Source organism: Ochotona curzoniae, unplaced genomic scaffold (genome assembly GCF_017591425.1).
Source record: "Ochotona curzoniae isolate NIBS_2020 unplaced genomic scaffold, NIBS_Ocur_1.0 scaffold_2683, whole genome shotgun sequence".
Classification (NCBI taxonomy): Eukaryota; Metazoa; Chordata; class Mammalia; order Lagomorpha; family Ochotonidae; genus Ochotona; species Ochotona curzoniae.
In genome coordinates, this window is record NW_024467100.1 from 6,636,062 (window position 1) to 6,642,259 (window position 6,198).

The following is a 6,198-nucleotide window of genomic DNA, read 5'->3' on the forward strand; positions in this document are numbered from 1 at the left end:
GAAGCCTTGTAGAATTTCCATTCACAGGCTAGAGCCATGGCTCAACAAGCTAATCCTTCATCATCAAGCACAGCATCCCATATGCACACCAGTTCATATCACAGCTACTTCACTTTGGATCCAGCAATGTGCCTGTGGCCTGGGAAAGTAGCGGAGGATAGCCCAACTCCTTGGGACCCTGCACCCATTTGGGAGACTTGGAAGAAGCTCCTGGCTCCTGGTTTTGGATCAGCTAAACTTGGCCATTGTGGCCACTTGTGCAGTATATCGGTGGGTGGAAGATCTTTCCTTCTGTCTCTCCTCTCTGTAAGTCTGCCTTTCCAATAAAAATAAATAAATCTTAACCAAAAAAAGAATTTCCTTATTTCCTTTCTGTTTCACTCCAACCAGCTTCAGCATGGAAAAGAATCGACACCTAGTGTCTTTGCTTTCTACAATGAATCAATCATGTCTGGCCCTTTAGGGGAACTGGGTGTAACCCAGTAACCACCAAAGCAAGAGTCCTGGGAGGAAACAGTCATTCTTCACAAGAACTTGGGAGATGATGGTGTAGATGATAAAAAATGAGCTCATCCCAGTTCAGAAGGCTCAGCTCAGAGAGTAAAGAGGATCAAGCTGAGGCTGAGTCCCCCTGCCTTGGTATCCCCCCACCCCACTCCACACAGCTGAACAGCTTGCTAGGTTTTTATTCCCAGCAGTGAGGAAGAACACCTCTAGTTGAGCCACTCATATAATTATTTGAGGAAGTTCTCCCCTTACGTGTTAGCAAGCATAATCAGCCAGTTTCTAAAGTCTCACAAAAAGTCCTAGATGACACAACAGAATAAACTGCTTTTAAGAAGCAAAAATAGGCCAATCCCAAAGAATGATTCCAAAGAATCATCTAGCAAAGACCACCATGACCACTGTACAGTAGGGACTGTAAGGCCCAAAAGTGTAAGAGAAGAATAATGTCTCCACTTTTGTCAAGATGAAATTCTGAACAGATTCCACAGTTAATCTGGACTGTGAGCTGCAAGCACTGGCATGAGCTGCACCAGTCAGAGAAGACCAGGCAGTCGAGAGTTGAAGCTAGGCACGGAAGGATAGATGGAATCTGGGTGAAAAAAAAAAAATGAGGAGGATGGGGCCTCCAAGTGAAGGAAAACTGATTGGAGACCTGAATCCATGGAATGCATTCAGGTCAACTTGCTGGCAACACTGTGCATGTTCCTACGCCTTGCCTCCATGCAGCAGACTGCTTTGCAAAGCCTTCAACACGCACCCCGGTGGCGCCTCCTCTTTCTTGCTTTCTCTCGCAACATCAGTCAAAATTAACCACAGCTCTTTTTGTCATTCTTTTCTAAGCCCGCTTGGGGTCTCTCTGTCACTATAACTCATTTCATCCTGCCCTAAAGCATAAATAACCATGTTTCCTTCATGATACTGTGAACTACTTAAGGGCAAGATCCGTGGCTTCTCCTTTGTTTTCTTCACCTCTTCAGCCCTTCGATAGAACATGAGCTTGTGTCAAACCATGATATGTTGAAGTTTTTTTCCCCCGATTACTGCTAATATACAGAATACCTAAAAGATATAATGCATATGAGCAAAACTAACATTTTAAGATTTGAGAATTGTTTATAAATATGCCTGAGTAACAGTGATTTTTATGTTTACTATTTGTTGAAATTTTTATTTCTTGGGGGGTTAAACCTGAAAAAAAGAGAGAGAGAGAGAATGGGAGAGGAAGGGTGCGGGGAGAAGTATCACTGTTCTCTTAAAATTATATATATATATAATACATATTTCTTCTCATTGCATAAATTTTTTAAATAGTAAGTTTTTTTAAAAAAAAAACTATGCATAATGAATCTCCACAGCAGAGCCTTCGAGTGGAAAGCTCCAGTAAGGAGGGGGAACCCCTCTGCCTGCAGACGTGTTGGGCTTTCCCGGGCACAACAAAATGAGGAATGTGGGACTCAGGGTTCCCCAGGAGAGGAAAATGCTTAAAAAATGTTTTTTCTTAGAAATCCTTTGGAACACTGGGAACTGCACATTCCACACTAGGGCTTGGCGGGGCCACCTTGAATAAAGGACACAGTGTCCTGCTCTGGGATGTGTCAAGAAGATACTCCTCAGGTTCTTCCAGGGGAAGAGTGAGGGTCAAGTCTTCCAGATCCATGACTTCACTTCTGTCTTCTCCCTGAATTTCCCTTGATCTGTTTAGTCCTATCATAGTACACACAGGTCTGTACTGGTAATGAAATGAACAAAGACACCTTGGAGGAAGTGTGGCAAGTGCTCAGAGGCAGGCGGTGATATTAGCGAACATTTGGAACTGAGGCCTGACTTCTCAGCTGCATCACCATGGGAAGGTATTTCAGTCTCACCTCATATCAGGTTACCCATCTGTGAAAAAGAAATGATAATAACAGTCCCTGCCTTATGTGGAAGCGTGGTGGGTTGACAAGATGTTCCTATAAGAATATGTCCATTCAGGAGCCTGGCATGGTAGACTAGTGGCTAAATTCCTTGTCTTGCATGCACCAGGATCCCATATGGGTGCCCGTTTCAATACAGGCAGCTCTGCTTCCCATCCAGCTCCCTGCTTGTGGTCTAAGAAAGCAGTAGAAAATGACTCAAAGCCTTGGGACCCTGCCCATTTTGGAGACCCGGAAGAGAGTCCCTGGCTCCTGGCTTCGGATTGGCTCAGCCCCAGCCATTGCAGCCGCTTGGGGAGTGAACCATCACATGGAAGATCTTCCTCTCTGTATATCTGACTTTCCAATAAAAATAAATAAATCTTTTTTTAAAAGAATGTGTCCACTCATGGTAAAGTTTTGTATTATTTTATAAGCTGTGCTGGTAGGCCTGAAATCTTCATAAAACGTTAATCCAAAGTCACAAAAAAAAGGACAATCTAAATACATTGGGGCTTTTTTGCTAAATCAATGCCACATACCAAACTCGTAACCCTCAATCCCCCTACCCTAGACACACCACATTCTACTATGCCTGTATCCCCATCTACCCCGGGAGAACAGGTGCTCCTTAAGTAACAACCATCATGGGAAAGGAGCACTCCTTGAGGGCAGAGAGCCAGCAATAACTCATTGAGAGTTTATTTCTCATTCCAACTGCTACACTAGATGCTTTACACATTGTGGTCACTTCTTGGAAGAACCCGGGAAAGAAGAAATTAATTCTTCTCGCTGACATAAAGGCTGAGGGGCTAAATAGTTTTGCAAAGTTAGGAATACAGGAAGAGAGAATTTGAATGTAAGACATACCACCAGGAGCCATGTGCTTGCCCTTGACCGTACTGCTTCTGTTTACTTGTTGGGGATCTCTAACACCTGACATTGATCTCAGGTATAGCACACATCTGGCCCTTTGCTTGACACAGAACATTTGGCCCACAAAGATCTGTGGAATGAATCATCACATTTGCTTTGTCAGTACGTCAAAATACCTGGAACCCACTCTACTTTCTTTTTAAGATTTATTTTATTTTTAGTTGCAATTCAGATATACAAAGAGGAGGAAAGACAGAGAGAAAAATCTTCCATCCAATGATTCATTCCCCAAGTGGCCAAAATGGCCACAGCTAAGCTAGTCTGAAGTCAGGAGCCTGGAGCCTCTTTCAGATCGCCCACACGGGTGCAGGGTCTCAAGGCTTTAGGCTATCCTCAACTACTTTCCCAGATCACAAGTACGGAGCTAAATGGGAAGCAGCGCTCCCGCGATTAGAACCAGAGCCCATATGGGATCCTGGTGCATGCAAGGTGAGGATTTCTCTGCTAGGCTATCATGCCCAGTCCAAACCAGTTCCTTTTTACTGTCTTGCTTTTCTTTTTTTTTCACTTGCTGAGTTTCATCTCTTTTATATATATATATATAAACAATCTTTACATAGTTGATTAGGGTAAAAAGGGTCAAGGGCTACAGGAAAGTGGGTAAGACTATTATTTCCATATTGTTTCCTTCATGTTTAAAGGGGGTATTAAGGGAGAAGGCCCACCCAATTTCCCACCCTCCCCAGGTCCTGGATGTAGGGCATGCTCTGAGGTTCTTGCTCAAGTGGTTTTGATATTTCAACAGTTATGAATCGCTGCCAATCTCGCCACGCCAAGCACTGTGAGGTCCTTGAGGATTCCACTGATTGACATAGTCCACCATAGAATCTCTGTTTGCCCCGTATTTTGCTGCCAAGATATAGCTGGAATGGTTGGTTGACTTGTTCTGTCTTCTCTCTTTTCTTGGTTAGGGTTCTGAGTCCAGCATTTTGATTGGGGAGATCTCCAATGAAACTTTGTCTGAGGTGTTCTCGCACCTGATTCTTGTATGTGCTAGCAAGTACAGGGCCCGGCACAGTCCATTGCCCCAATCAGCTGGTGGTTGTAATTGCTGGGTTGGTTCTGTTTTCACTCCCGACTTCCACTGGAACCAATGGGTGTTGCAGTCCAACCTGGTTCTGCCCAGCACATACTCGGCCCTCACGTAAACCAGTGGGAGCTGCAGCCTAGTTGGAACGACCCACAATAACCCCCACCAGGCCTGCCCGCTACCCTGGTTTGCCAGTATGTGTAGCAGTAGTCCAGTCTGTCCCACATCCCATTCCACCCCAGCCACTGTCCTAGTTTTATGCCCTCCCATGGAAGTGGTACCCAAAAGGGAGGAGCCCACAATTTTCCTCCCAGGCCTCTCCCACTCCCAGATTATGCACTCTCCAGATAGTTTTGTGGTTTGGCTTGACAGAACTGGCCCCCAGTGCCAGCTTCTGCCAGCTGATGCTGTGGCTAAGCCCAAACAGCCCTCACCCACTCTAATTTTGTTTGCACCAGTAGGAAAAATCAGCCCAGGCTGGCTTTTCCCTGATCTAGTCCACATGAGTCTCACAGGTGTTGTAGCCCTGCCTAGTCTGGTCTGCCCCCATCCCAGCCCACTCTCTCCTGCAAAAGTAGCTGCCCAGCAAAGGAACCCTCCCTTATTCCCCTGCCGGCTCTGCCCCCTCCCTTCCTGATTCTCACGCTTGCTGGTTGGTCAGTGCAGTCCCTTCCGGTACAGGCAACCTCACCTTGACATTCCCTATTGTGCACTGGTTTTTGTTGTGACCAAACCTGGCTCGACCCACACTGTTCTGGTGCTCAGATTCGCCAGCAGGTGATGTGAACAGGCACAGCCTGGTCTGCCCCCAACCAATGCCATCTGTATGCCAGTGGGAAACTTCCAATGGCCTGTTCTGGGCTGTTTCCTTTCATGTTTCTTACGCTTACCTGCCGGGTCTGTGTCCTGCCAGAGGAGTTGCCCAGGCTCCTCCATCTGAATCTCTCCCAATGCCAGGTTTCACACTTACCAGTGGGTCCATGAGCCAGACCTACTCAATCCACCTCCAGTCATAGCAGGAACAGTGGCTTTTCCTGACCGGCCTTTGACCCAAACTGGTTCTTACTGTTGGATGTTTCAGCCCAGCCATGGTTTGTCCATACCCACATTTGGCTCACACATGGCTCAGTAGGGGTTTGAGACCTTGCCTAGTCCATCACACATCTATCCTTGTCCTCCAGGACACAAGAGGGTGTTGGGGTCTGGCCCTGTTCGGTGCATCCAATCCCAGTCCACACTTGTGCCAAGGGAGACTACAACCATTTCCAGATCAGAATGCAGCCTGCATTCCAGGTCACATGCCCTTTGGTGGGAACCTCAACCCAGCTAGGGTGTCCCCTTAGCTCCCCAACCGGGCCTGTTCCCAGCCATAGATCACATGCATGCCAGTGGTTGCTCTGACTCAGCTTGGCACAGCCCCTCACCTGTCCCGACCTCTGCCTTAGACACTATGGCTTAGCCTTCATGGCTCAGGCAGAGCAGTAGGTGCAAGAGCTTAGCTCGGCATGATCTGTGCTGTGTCCTGGTCTCTAGTTTTGCTTGTGGGCTAATGTTTGCTCAGTCCTGCCCAGTATACCCCATTCCATTACCAATTCACACATTACCCAGCTGTTGGAGCTACTTTGCTCAGCTTGTCCGACCCCCAGGTCTGGACCACATGTTCACCAGCGGGAGCTATAACTCACCAGGGGAGTTTCCCAAGTGCCTCCACTTGACCCACTCCTGGACCCAGTTCTCATAGATGCCATTGGGTTTAGGCCAGTGCCTGGCGCAGTCTGGCCTTCCATTTAGCGTTGTATAAGCTGGTGAACATTGCAGTCCGGCCCACCC